General features: G+C 38.7%; 1 long non-coding RNA gene across 1 annotated transcript in view; it reads right to left on the bottom strand.

The window, feature by feature from the left end:
• LOC124856309 overlaps positions 1-14,392 on the bottom strand; it is a 36,245-nt gene extending 21,853 nt beyond the window's left edge. Inside the window, exons 1-2 of the long non-coding RNA XR_007035302.1 lie at positions 14,064-14,392; positions 12,107-12,255 (exon numbers count right to left, since the gene is read on the bottom strand). This is a non-coding gene — a long non-coding RNA (uncharacterized LOC124856309). The remainder of the gene's footprint in view (positions 1-12,106; positions 12,256-14,063) is intronic.
• Between the last annotated feature and the right edge of the window lie 787 nt (positions 14,393-15,179).

Genomic DNA, 15,179 nt, shown 5'->3' on the forward strand with positions numbered 1-15,179 from the left:
GTCTGTGATCGTCCATCAATGTTGTGCACAACATCCAGTGTAGCATTGCTTCGTCCAACATGATGTCTAACAGAAAGTGAAAGCACAAGATCATGGCTAAAGCAATGACTGTTTGACCATTTATCTCAAGAGAAGAAAAAGATGGAGCTGCGAACGATCAGGGATGGACAGAGTGAGCAAAGGGAGGAAAAGGAAAGAGAGAGATGCCCAGAGAATTAATGCTGTGTTCGTGTCATTTGTGTCCCCTCTCTGGTTCCCTGGGGACACAAATGAAGTAAATGAATGATGGACTCGACTCACACAAACACAGCCATTCCTATTGAGTCAATGCAGTCCATTCAGAGGGATGAGTGAGGCGTACACATCAACAACAACAATAACAACAGCAACATAATAGGCCGGTACTCCCATTTCTCATTTATAAATGCAAGAACACTGACACAAACATATGGCGCAAACGCCATTGACAGCACTGCCAACATACCATGTGGGACTCCTAAAGAAGGTTCCTGAGAACATAGCTCTGGAACAAAGCTTTGAGGCAGAGGGGCGAGACCAGGGCAGGCAAGGAGAAAATCTTGGCATCCTGTCAATGCAGCCGCAACAAAGATTGGGAACGAGAGGCCGTCCCGTCCCAAGAATGTATCAGTGTGCTAACCCTTAAACGAGGTTTGGAAACTGCATCTTCCACCACATGCTGCCCTTCCTCTTCCATCCAACGATTCTGTGTTGTCTTTCCAAAACAAGATGAGTTCAGAAGGTTCTTTGCCACAAAGGCTCAGTCCCACTCTAAGTTCTGACCTTCACAGTCTGCTATTACTGTCTTGAACCACAGCACTTAGTTGAAATCAGGGAATGCAAATCTGATTTAAGAGATAATTTATTAAGAGATGCACCGATCAGACATTTCCTGGCTGATAAAGAGTTGTGCTCTAGGATAGACCGACACAGATTTTTTTGGACATGTTAAAAAAAGTCACTGCATAGGCACTGCAGTTTTAAAGAGCATCTATCTTGTACATGTGCACCACTCTTGAGGAATGTAGGAAAATGCAACTCAAATATTGCAGCAATGACCCAATAATAACATTACCAAATCTCATGCACAGCAATACAGATGCTTCACTCACCTTGGCATATTGGGTGCTTAAAACCAGAAATAAAAATGATAGCATGATCTACTTTCAGAATAATTTGGTCAATATTTAAAATAATAATTATACTACAAATCAAATCAAATCAAATTTATTTATATAGCTGCACACAAAAGTTAAAAACAATTAAAATGACAATAATGTGGCAAGACAAAAATAAAACCATAAGTCAACTCTCATGCTATATTGAAAGCCACTGAGTACAAATGTATTTTTAGAAAAGACTTGAAAACACCAAGAGTTGAAGCCTGTCTGATGATTGGGGGAGCTAGTTCCACAGTTTAGGAGCTACAACTGAAAAGGCCCGATCAACTCTGTGGACAAACCAGGACCTCGGGACTAGAAGCAAATGATCATTAGACCATTTGCTTCTAGATAAAAGTCTTAGTTTAGAAAAACATCCTTTTAGCACAGAATGAATATGTTTTTCAGGGTTAAAATTCGAATCAAGGATTTTACAAACTGTTACCTAGATCTGGAGAAGAAGCACTACGATTTCCACTGGGACCAAAAATAATAACTTCAGTTTTTATTTTAAGCGAAGTCCAGATATTTTGAGGCCATCCAAGCTTTTACCTTGATGAGACAGTCAAACAGATTGTTTTAAAAAAAGGGTGAATACGCTTCAGCCAAAAATAGATCTGAGTGTCATCTGCATATGAATGAAATGAAACCAGGTTTGGCCTGGTTCCTGCGGTGGAATATGTTATAGAATTATTTCAGATCACTCAATGATCATTGAAATTTCCATACCATATGGTCATATCCTTCAATATGGTGAAATAAACTGTAAACAAAAAGGTAATATTAGTTTCAGTTGCATACCCAGATGCTAACAGTATTACCTTTTGTATTGCTTTGCATCTGACTGTTGCTATGATATCAATTGAATTTCCCTTTGGGTATTGATAAAGTCCATCCATCAGTCATTCCCTCCCCGCATCTGTCCATTCGTCCATCCACACATCGTCACAGTAAAAATGGTGCACACTCAATCCCAATACTAGGCACTATTCAGAACGACATGCATGCTTTAACAATGTGACGGGACTTAATGATCAACAAAATCCCTGTCATTTCCCTATGTTTAGACCCATGTGTTTTTTTCAAAACACAGAAAACTTTGTCAGCAGCTTAAGCTTTGACTTTCCTTAGACTTAAGATGTGCAACAAGCAAATGTAGTCTTTTGTTGCCAAGAAAAAAAGAAGAAATTTGATTTCAAACTTTAAAGTGTGTTAGTAATGAGGTAAGCATCTTATGGCCTTAGTTTTAATCAGTAAAGCGTCATGCACAGAACACAGATGTGGGAGCGTAGCAAAAGTGATGGACTGCAGTTCCCAAGGGAGACATGCAGAGAAGGAGGAATTCTGTGGCATTTTGAATCCAACATCTCCACTGCAACCTCCCACAAGATCATGGTCAGGATCAGCCATAGGACTCATGTCTGCCACTATCACCTAGACAGTTTCTTGGTCTTCATCTAATGCAAATGCACATAACCATAGGATTGCTACACTGTGACAGCAACACTTAAAAAAAATCATGAGACTACAAAGTTTAAATGCAAGTTAAACAGGGGTTTAAGGAGAGGATAACTTTGTCATAAATTGTTGCAAAAAGCATGAAAATTATTTTGTGTGGTTGAAGAGGAAAGATATTGTCAAAGCCCACGTTCAGTTTTTAGGTCAAAATACCTTGCAATAACAAATTACAGCATTCCTTCCAAGACAATCAGGGTGATGATATGCATGTGTGAACCAAGTTGGCATTTTTCGCTGACTCAAACAACAAACTTTGCAACATAAGATTATAGTCACAGAGCTGACCTGTGGAGGCTGTCTGAGCAGTCAGCACCTGAAGTAAACCATCTCCTCCAACACTCACACACAGCTAATGGGAAGCAGACACACAATTTGTGCAGAGTATGCCTTTGTGCACCCACGGTGCTCTCCTGCTCTTCATTCTCAAATCCTTCCATTTATCCACGCTCTGGCTGAGATAGCAAACCTGACACTGATGCCCTGTAGTCCATTAGTGCTCTCAGAGCACAGTCTGATTCTACTCCTCTGCTCCCCTCACACTTTCCTCCTCTCAGCTCATCTTCCCGACAGTTCTTATTGCTATTCAAGCTGCTGGCCCACTCGTTTTTCTGCATGTTTCGCTCCAATCTACAGTCACTCTTCAAATTGTCTAGGACGCAACGAGACAAGTTCAAAAAACATTTTGAAACACAAATTTAAGTATGTATTTTTCTAACTGTTTACTCTGTCATTTACTCCAGAGTAAGGCTGCAAATCAGAATAATTTGAATATACTTTTAGAGCTGTAGTGTTGATGGAACCTTCTCAGAGCTTTTTCAATGTGTTCAGACTTCCAACTAATCCAAAAATTATTGTCCACAATTAGAAGCAAAATTAAGTTGTAGGAGTATTATGTTGATGTATATATAAAAAAATAATAAAAAGCATATTAGACGAAAAAAATCAATTTTCAAGATTGAGTAAATGTCAAGCAATCTCTAATCAGAACTAAAAGGATCAATCAAGACACTTCAAGAGAAGGGGTGCGGTGCTGGTGGTGTAGGGGTTAAGCGCGCGACCATGTGCAGAGGCTATAGCCCTCGATGCGGCTGTCCCAAGTTCGGGTCCCGAACCCGGTGACCTTTGCCAAATGTCTCCCCCTCTCTTTGCCCTCTTTCCTGTCTATCTACTGTCGTAAAATGAAAAATAAAGGGCTCTACTGCTGCAAAAAAAGTTTAAAAAAGAAGACAATATTGATTTTTACAAGATTACATATTTTAGCTTTTCATAACCTTTGCAGACAGTGCTTAAGATAAATTATGCATCCAACAATCCATTTACTATACTTTTTCTATCCTAAATACATTTTGGTAAAAACCTAAATTATAAAAAAATGTACCAGGGTCTAAATATTTCAAGGTTTTATGATTATATGAAAGAATACATGAATGAATGCAAACAGTGCATTCGAGAAATGTTAAAACTGGCATTGATGACAGTGAGGTCAGAAACAAGATCCAAACCCTGACAGACAAATGAAAATGAATGATAGCTGTCAAAAGCATACCAGGGGAGAAGTGCCCTTGACCTGATACTTAATTTCATAGACTGCAAACACCCCCCCCCAACCCACCCCTTTCAGAGTCAGTATTAAATTCACTCTGAGAATCAAACCACAGCCTCAAACTCAATTGTATCAGCAAATTTCTTTTCACATATTTATTGACTAAGCCAAAGACTGGGTGCTGCTGTGCTCCAGGATTTCCTGCAACGAGACAGCAGACATCTGGGGAAATAAGCGCATGGTAGTGATTGCATCCCACCTCCTCTCTGCGGAGGGGATCATTTGAACCTGATTCAGTTTGTGAGGAGTGACAGGTAGAGGCTGCTATGGAAACTGAACCGAAGCAGTGTCACTGATCGAAGTTTTTTCCACAGAAGAAGCTCTGCGAGCACGTGAGCACCCACACTTGCACTCGCACCGACACCCAGGCATCAAAAAACAACTCAGACATAAGCACATGGACCTGAAATGAATATTAAAACATTTTTCTCCATGTCTCCCTCTCACTCTAAAGCCAACCACCTCTGGTAAAAATCCATTATAATCCTTAACCGTGAATCTAACCGCAAAACCTGTTTTGTTGTTTAACTCCCACATCTTCCTGCACCCGTGGCTTATAACTGGTCTGAGTAAAAACTGTACTTCTTAATGAACAAAACCACATCTCTACAATGACGGCTTCTAAAATATTTAGGGGTGCAGAAGAAATGAATCACAAACATCAGAAATATGCTTCCTAAAAATGAGAGAATGAGAAGACAGGTCTGTGCCACCGTGTCTTGCATCTATTTATATCCTGTCTGCCACATTTCCATCTAAAAAAGTGACAACAGCAGGGACCAGGAGACACAAACATACCAGCAGGCACATACAAACATTCACCAACACACTCACTCAAATCATTATGTGCTTCAGCCGAGGGTTGTCCCTCTTGATGCAGTGGACAAAACCTGAGAGTGAGGATTTTATTAATTAATCTACATGACCCGATGAAGTTAGGTTTGCATAGATCTAAGATTCAGGCATAGGTTTGGATTACTGGTCAATTTCTTTTCTGTTTTGTGCTGCAAAATACATCATTTCAGTACGTCACCTGACAGCAGTATCAGTTTAGGCAGCTCAACCTAAAATGCATTGACTTTGCATTGTTTACACAGATTTAAGAGCTCTAGGACACACTGCGATTCTTGAAAACCTTCCCACATTCGTTCATTCATTCGTTCATTCATTTTTGATGATAGTGGTATGTTGACTGTTTATACTCAAATTGAAACAAGTGACAAATATGATGGCTAAGATGAGCATTTACAATATTCGTCTTTTCACATCAAAAACAACAAACACAAAAGAAAAGAAAAATAAACAATCTCAACTTCTGAAAGCATGACTTATCCAAGTTTGAAACTACTAATTTTCTAACTTCCTGCAGCAGCTGGCTGGGATGCAGTGCTAACTAGATTTCAAATATTTTTTGCATTTATTGTTTTTTGGGGAAACGTTTAGTGATAAGAACTGTGCTTTATCATGATAATTATGAACTAATTGATTTTGTTTTTGCTGTCTGAGCTACTTTTTGAGCTACTTTTTCAATATTGACGGTTCCATGAGACCATCAACAAATATACTTGTTACACTTAATATACCTGGTATACTATTTGATAATGGGTGTTGTTTATTTTTAAGCACTACTTGTGTTTTTTGGTTCTCAGATATGTTCCCTACAAAATACAGAGGGAAGTTTTAAAATGCCCTTTATTGTCACTTTTATCAATATTGCAATAAATACCACAATAAAAACCCATATTACCAATCCCTATAGTGCAAACACTAGCTCACAAATAAACAGGAACAAGTAGAGATTCGGTTTTAGTTTTGCTATTTTTATCTGATTTACTGAACCTGCTAAGGCAGAACAATCCCAGTAGAAGGACTGAAATAGGACAACGTGATCTTGTTCTTTCCACAATGAGATTGTTGAACACCAAGAGGGAATTTCTGACACAGCCTTCTAAAGATCACTAGAAAAGGTCAAGAGAGATCAGACTGCTGCGTTTTATTCCCTTTGTTTTGTTTCATGACCACAATTTAAACTTTACTCTCTGCTTTATTTGAGCAGGAGGTAACCCATTCCCTATGAGAAAAGGCTAGAGGCTGGTTTATAATGATGCAACTTTTCTGACTTATTCTGAGACATAAAATATAACCTTTTCAAGGTATGCCGTAAGGACAGGACAGAGTCAAAAAACCTTCACTTCTACTGAGCTACAGTTAAAAGGAAAACATTCAGGAGTAATAATAATGCTTGAAAAGTGGCTAAACCAGATGTATCTCCTGCTAGGGAGCTGTTGATATAAAAGAGAACCAGTGGAAGGTACATAAAATGATATAAATAAAAGCAAAGGTATTCATGGAAGGGTGTAGGTTGACGGGAAAGAAAAGGAACGGACAATGGCGTATATGACTGCAGTAAAGTAAATAGTATGAATTTGAAATGAGATTGAGCTATGTCTGCTACAGCAGTCAAACAACCATATACAACCTAATATGAACTGAGATAAATACCATTTCTGGTGATTTTGCATGATTTGATCAAATTAAATATGTCCCTGCCCTCAAATTAGTCTGAGTTTCCTCGTCATACGGTGGGCAATTTCAAAATCCATGCTCCCTCTCATGTTTTTTTTGTGCATGTGGTAAAACAGTACCCCTGCTGAGGGTGGCACATTGGGTACTTTCCTACTTAAACTCACACTGCCAGCCTCTCATCATGAGGCACGAAGAGAGGGTAAGCATGGCGTAAAAGCAGAGGAGGATGAGAAGGCAGAGGAGGGAAGGGAGGTAAAAAGAAGGAGACAGGAGGGCCCCTATATTTAGCAGTGGAGCTGTCACCTTCTGTTTTGCTCTCCTGAATAATCAGAGTTTGACACAACGTATCCTGTTGAGCAGAGGTTGCTGGGATACACCACTCTTTCTCCACCAGCATCACCTCTGAGGCAGAAACCAATTAAGTATTGTAATAATTGCTGGGGGCTTACGTGTTACAGCTACCAAACGTTTTATAGAAGCCTTTTTTTTCACTGTCATGACATTTTATAGATCAAATAAGGAGAGAAAAGTTCTGTACAGTTAAGGCACCAGCAGGTATGGTTTAGTTTGTTTAAAGAAAATTAAAACAGTTTAGCACATCACAGCAAGAACAAATGAAAAGCATTGTGAACAAAGGATGTTAATAAAGGCCTTACAAATATGCAATGTGAAAATTTATGCAGATTAGTGACAATAAGGGATTCTGCAAAAACATCAATGTATTTTAGGACAGATGTTGATGATTTTGATTTTAAAGTTTAAGTTATTTATTACCAAATGTTCAAAATAGCTGCAGTCATTTTCTGTCCTAGCATTAATTCATGAAGCTGTCCACACTTACCTTAATAAATCAAGATAAAATAACTCTAAACCTTCCCTTATGATGGATTCTCAGTCACATTAGAAAGAAAAGTACACCCAGTGTCAATCTAGGATTATAATGTATACATTTTCTGGTCAATAACAAGTATGTGACTGTAGACAAATTTTTACAAATGCTGGATTACTTAGAATCATCATCATAAGATTAAAACAACGATAACAGGGATTTGAAAAAGCCTCTAAAAATATCCCTCCAAAATCAACAGCACATTTAGAACAAAACTTCTTTTTCCCACAGTTTCAGCTTGATCAGACAATCAGAATCTCAGTTCAGAATCAGCTAAAATCAGTATCAGTATCAGCAAGGTCAACGCTTTAAAAATAAATGAAGACTGGATCTCTGATCGGTGCACCGTTAGCATCAGCAATGTCTAAGTTGAATCTAAGTTGGTAAAGGTGCATGTGTTAATACCCCTTTAACTATTTGGGGATACAGCTCAGGCATGACAAGCATGATTAATGTTTTCCCTTTGCCAGAGGAGCCCAATAAATGACAAAAGTACAGGGCCACCTACGTAGCGGAATGTCATGCTGACTTAACATGTGGAAACTAAAAGTATCTCACAAATCTGCCAGTGGGACATAATGTATAAAAATTGCTCATTGCTGCAAGTTAAAAACAGCACAATCAAATTCAGTGGCAGCACCATATCATTTAGAGAATGAGAAGATGAAGAACATGTCACCATTTCTGATCCTCGCCCTGTAGTATAGTAGAGATAGTGAAGTCTTTGTTCGTGTGTGACAACTCTCAACTCATTACGTGTCAGAGAGACTGTCCAGGGGAGAGGGGACTACAAAGGCTGAACCAACCAAAAGACCATCCATGAAAATTTGTTCAATTACAGGCTTTATCTTCCTTCTGCAGGCTTTCGCCCCACAGCTAACCTTGTGCCCAGGTGTTCCGCTGTGGACAACAAAGAGGCCAAAGACAAACAGAGTTAAACACTTTCAAATGTGCCTGAGAATTGCCCTAACAAGCTATTACTTGTTAATATGGTGTCATTCTCCCACAGTTTGAGGGCAGTTAACCTCGGGAGTCACTGGCTTCTGTTTGAAGGGTCGAAACCTTGCTGAGCCCAGCATACTAAAATAGCAGTTGATTATAGACCTTGTTTAAAAGTAACTGTAGGAGTTCTCAGCAGCTGATACAAGCCAGTCTAGTTCGTCCTTTTTGACACAGAAAACACATACATATCTGCACAAACGTTAGCCTTTCTGTCCTGATTTTGAAACAAAATCTTATTAAAAAAATTGTGTTAAATCCTCAGCTACTAGTAATTCTGATGATGATGATTAATTTATGTTGGATGTTTTGGAGGCAATAAATCCATTATTTGTGGGAGACTTTGCTCGCTGAAATTTTCTTGTTCGCCCACATTTAGTTTCTCAGCTCTTTTGAGGTCTGGGATGATAATTTGCTTGAAATGGACATTCCTTTAGTCCTATCCTCTGTAGGCTTACTAGGTTCTTACCATATGTAATAGCTTAGACTACAATAACATATATAATAGCTGCTACAGGCAAAACCATCTGCTTAGAATCAAACAGTTAGTAAGTGATGCATTAAACCTCGTCTGACCTGTAAGAACAAATTTCTCTAAATATTTGTGCTTTTTGAAGGCATATTATCAAATTTTTTATGCACCATGCAATGCATTGCAAAAGTATTAAAAATCTTCAAATCTGTCCACCTTATAACTGCAAACTTCAATGCACTATTATACCTCTATGTGATAGACCAATGCTAGCTAGTGCACAACTGTGGAGTTGGAGGAAAAGTATTCTTACTTTTCAAAATTGTAACAAAAAGAAGGAAATGTATATATATGTATATGCAATAAAGTCAATACTTTCTAGAGCCACTGTTTTTCTGCAGTACAATACAACTGCAAATCGTTTGGGGTATGTCTCTACAAGCTTTGCACATCTAGACACCGAACTTTTGCTAGTTTTTATACATTTCTCAGGTTCTGTCAGATTGGATGGAGAGCATCTGTGATTGATAACTTTCAAGTCAGTTTAGTGGCTGCCAATTGGATTTAGGTTTAGACTTTGACTGTACCATTCTAACATATTAAAAAGCTTTAAATCATTACACTGTAGCTCTAGCTGTTTGTTTATCATGTTAGAAGGTAACTTTTACCTCACTCTGAAGTCTTTTGCAACATTAAATGGGGTTTGACCTATATTTAGATCCATCTTCCCATCAACTCTGAGTAGCTTCCCCGTTTCATCCTGAAGAAAAGTATTTCCACTGCACGATAAACTGCACAAATATGTTGTTTTATATGTCAGCTTGCTGATTATCGATCTGAGCTTAGTTTGCAATGTAAGCTGCTTTTAGCCATCAGGGAAAATACTGTCAGGTTTCGTAAGTGATGTGTATGTCTGCACCTATTATCAGATTTATGTCCCACAGAAGAAAAGGTAAAGGGAGAAGTCAAGTGGTTAACTACACCTCTTGGTATCAGCTGCAATGATATATAAAGCAGCTTTGGTGTTGATGAGATAATAAATTTCAAGGGGGGAATAATTTGTCATAGTTTTAATGAAAGAGATGCTGGATTTATAAACTGTAGCCTATAATCATGAAAAGAAAAACGCCAACAACAACTCTCACAAATATGGTGCAAAAGTGCTGTTACATCACAGTAATGCTTTTATGTAATTTGTCAGTTTTTTTTTCATGCATATTAATGCACATCTCAGATGCAGCCTAATGTGAGTGTGAAGTAAGGAGTGGGATTTTAAGCATTGTCCTTACACTCAAATGCTCTACTTGTGTCTTTTTTCCCCCTTCTACAAATTATGTTTAGCTCCATCTAGGGTTCATTGTAAGTGGCTCTGACAGAGAGCAAATATCAAGGCAAATACACACTGTAGATGCACAATAACAAAAAACCTGAATGCCAGCCAACTGTAGCAAAATCCTGCTCTCCACCAGTTTCATAAAATGTAAATAATCAGAAGAAAAGAGACCTTTATGGATAAATGTGGGGCTAGGTCATATGCAGGAAATTCAGCAGCCCTCTACTACTGATTTCTTCAGCTGCTACATTTCCTTACTCTGAGATATCTTATTGAAAATTACACTGTTTACATTACCACAAGGCACTTATCACAAGAGATAGCTGCACGTAGCTATTATAAAACCTAAAGCCAAGTGCTTTGTTAAGTACACCAGCACATAAAAAATTAATAAAGCATTCCTAGTGGAGCAGTGCAAAAATCAATACAATTAGGGGATCGCACAGATTAGGTGCATTATTAGCCTCAAGCCACTTGAAGTTGCTCCGTCGTGCATAAAGTAACCTCCAAAACTAATTAAAAACAAACAAACAAAATTAAGATAATAGAAAATAAATTGACACTTTCCAGCAAAGTAAATGTGAGACTATTAGCATGTAAAAACCCGCTGTGAGAAAAAGATTGGACTCAAAGGTTGAAGCAAGAGGAGGAATTGATGGCCATTAATAGAGTACAGATCTCCATGAAGGCCAATGTCCTATATTGTGATTTTGAGAGGATGTGCAACAAAAGTTAATGGGTCCTCCCATTGGCCACGCTCCACCTCTCGACCTACTTCTATGAACTATAAGTGTAGCCCTTGTTTGGTATCATGAACACAGACAAACAAAGTCTTATGAATGCATACTTTTGCATTGGCAGTGGTAATTAACACAAACTATGTGAGACAATCCAGGATTATTTTTGTTATTATGAGCATCTATACAGTGAGAGGTTTAGTTGCCAAAGCTAAAAAGCTGCAGTTCATTTAGTATTGCTCAATTTTCACACATGAACAAATGTCTAACAGTACTCAAGAGTGGTGATATCATAAAAGGAGACAGATCTGAAGTCAGAGCAATATTAAAGTCATCAGTGGAAGACAGGTACAATAAAACCTCGAGGACAGTCTTGGACAGCGCGTCAACGAAGCAGCAGAAATGACCCTGCTGGGACCTATTTTAACAGGACAGTTCAACACACTCACGCTCTCACACTGGCACAGGCCGACATTAATAACATGCTGGATGTGCACCGAGAGTACGTGCACAGCCAAGTGTTAAATTTGACTTGATTTCAGAAAGGAGCCGAGGTCACACAAAGGCTTGTTTTGGGGGTAACTAATAACAGCCATGTGATTTGATGAAGACAAATTCTGCAGCCCTGAATAGTCCGGACAATCAGCGGCACATCTCATTATTCTCAACAGCCTCTCTCACACAATCAAACCCCAGTTAAGCTCTGGCTGAACAAGAGCCAGGGTTGCAAGTCCAAAATTGTGCTGTTGCCAGCAGTTAACCCATTCCAGATAGAGAACAAAACGAAGAAGGTGTCACATCAGATGCACAAATTAAAAACAGAAAAAGGTCAGTTTTTTTCAGTGCCTTACCTTTAAAGGACACGAAGATTCTGGGAGCAGACAGAGGCTCGTTGGAAGGTGGCAGCCCTCCTGATGATACGGCCAAGAGGGCCAGCAGCCAGGACAGTTTGTCCCACAACATTGTCCCTCTGTTTGTTAACAGAAGAGACGTTCTGTAGCTGTGAGACAGACAATGGTAAGCATAAAAAATTTATAGACCCTTAAAGTTCAGAAAGCAAGCACACAAAAACACCTCATACTTACTGAAGTATAAGTACTTATCTGTTAAAGGCAATATGTCTATCTTTCTAGTGTGGCAATGCATGTGGGGTGCAATGAGGCAAAACAAAAGTAATCTGTCAGTTGCACCTCTCAACGAATGTCCCTTGCTTATCTGCATCCCCAGTCAATGGCAATAGGATAGTTGCAAAGTTTAAGCACTGTAAAAAAAATATAGCACAGCAGGTGGAGGGTGGGACAGTATTTAGTTTCCGATTTGAAGCTTGTGAATTAAGGGTTATTTCTGTAGTCTTGACTACATTTCTATCTATCTATCTATCTATCTATCTATCTATCTATCTATCTATCTATCTATCTATCTATCTATCTATCTATCTATCTATCTATCTATCTATCTATCTATCTATCTATCTATCTATCTATCTATCTATCTATCTAACAGTTCCTAATGTTTTCAGTATATTTCTTAATAATATGGGGTTTTTTTCTCTTTTTTTGGGCTTATTTGGGGAAGTGGGCATCTATTCTGTTGTTTATGGGTGGGCAGAATAAGGTACCCTTTCAGCTATGGGTGCTGATCTAATGAGGAAATCAACTCGCGTGATTGGTTGCATTTTTTATTACCAAGCCATGCAACTTAAATCATGCTTACTGTATTTTATTTTTGCAAATAACGTCTACAATTGTGTTTAGTTTTTATCACGAGGTCTGGCCACTTTTCTGTCAAATTTCAGCTTCTGTTGCCTTTTTATGATGAACCCACAATTCCTGCAGCTGGTGTTTGTCTCTGCGCTCATTAAAGTCTCCAGCCTTACTTAGCAAGAAATAATTTTTCACACATCTAAAACAATAAAAGTCGTTTGCTAAAAATGCATGTTAAAGAAATTTAGGGGACAATGTATTTCCCCGATAGAGAGTTGCTGCCCCCTAAGCCGGCGCGCACTGGCTGCGCTCACAGATTAAATCACAAAGCGCATCAGCATGCTGTCATCCGCTACAAAGAGAGCTGGAGAAAATATCCTCATAAAAGGGTTCTGAGGACTATCCAAGAAACCAGACTCTGGACAGATTGGCGACAAAAGAGAAAGAAACAAAGAAAAACGTGAATATAAATGCTTAATGACTTAGGTTTGGAAACAATAAAACAGTTGTGGTGGTGGTGTAGGGGGGATTTTGATGTAATCATCCATGTATGCCACTGATCTACTTGTAAACGTGGATCAGAGTTTGAGGTCAAATTGTCAGTCAGGGTTTAAGATCAAGTTCCACACTGAGCCCCAGAAGGCAGAGCTCCAAAGCAGGGCCGTTAACCAAATAAAGCCTGACTGCATGGGCTCTGAGTTAGGAGGACATGATCCACATGTCATTTAGGGGCGAAACCTGGCATTTGTATTAGATCAGAATTATTGTCTGAACGTTTGATGAGTGTTTAGTTTGAAATCTCATAATGCACTTGCAGCAGAAACTTTAAATGTCCCCAAAAACGCATAGAGGCACGGACAATGACGCGCGGCTTTTGCGCCTTGTGTGATTTTCATTAAAAAGCGACCTCCCACACGTTTAGGGAGGAGTATTAAAAATATAAAGCTTTGGTATTTAGATAAATGACAAAACCATCTTGCATATTTTCATTTGCACTCAGAAAGCAACTATGTTTCCTTCTCATACTTTAAGCGCATGTGTCACAACAGGAATTATATTTTAAGGTCGTCATTTTCCATAGAACACTTTCATAATAATCACTTACCTCCTAGATGCGTCCAGGGAATTTTGCACTACGACTGTTCACCATTTAAAACCATCCACCCGGATTGTTTAAGCTGCTATGTCCGCAGGCGTATCCGCCGCAGATCCCGCACAATTATCCCAGAGCCGAACAAAGCTTGGATTTAAATTACCTTCACGGAGACCCTTAAACTTCAAGTGAGCACTTTATTGTACCAGCAAATTCCGTGTTTTCCAACCCTGAAAAGGTGGGGGAAAAAAACAGAAGAGTTTCTCTTGGAGACAATCGTAGCAGCAGAGATTCAACCCTTGCGCAGCTACGCTCAAGTCTGGAGTGAAGGGAAGCGGCTTTTTGCAGGTGGATAGGCTGAGGTCTCCCCGGCTGTGGACACACCCATGGGGGGAGGGAACCTACCTTAGCAGCCCTCCCCAAAATCTCATAAAATTCATACATCTTTATCAGATACAATATTTCAACTTTTCAGGTTCATTCTCTACTTTCAGAACATTGAACTTGTGTTTTAACATTTTGTGTTGAACATTTTTAATAAATGATTTGCAATATTGAACAGCTTATTTTCCAGGCCTTTTGTCTAACCTTTCTGTATTTCTCACTGTCAAGAAGGATCAAACCACATTTTCCACATATTCAAACAGCATTTTAACAATAAAGAGTGAGAACATTGGTGCATTTGGTGTTGAGCCAAAAGTCCTTCAGTTTGCTTCAAAATGAAAAATCTGGTCCAACAACGTTGGAAAGTATCCTGAAATAAGACATGTGGCTTCAGTTTATTTTCATTACCATACACATTTATCTTTTTACCACAGCCCAGGGATATGGTACCTCGCAAAAGTATTCATACCTCTTTAAAGATTTTTGTAATTAGTCAACAAGAAATGTATGCAATTGGGATTTTATGCAATAGATAACACAAACATAGTGCATATTTATTCAGGAAAAATGACACATGGTTTTTAAAAGTGTTTGCAAATAAAAATCTAAAAAGCCTCACAGTCATTTATATTCAGCCCCATTAAGACAATGCCATATTTTGCTGCATTTCCAGATTGAAGTCTACTGGGTACATATGCTAAATTTTTGTGCATTCTTCTTTGCAAAGTAGCTTAAACCTTGTCC

This window comes from Girardinichthys multiradiatus, chromosome 20 (assembly GCF_021462225.1).
Source record: "Girardinichthys multiradiatus isolate DD_20200921_A chromosome 20, DD_fGirMul_XY1, whole genome shotgun sequence".
NCBI classification, from domain to species: domain Eukaryota; kingdom Metazoa; phylum Chordata; class Actinopteri; order Cyprinodontiformes; family Goodeidae; genus Girardinichthys; species Girardinichthys multiradiatus.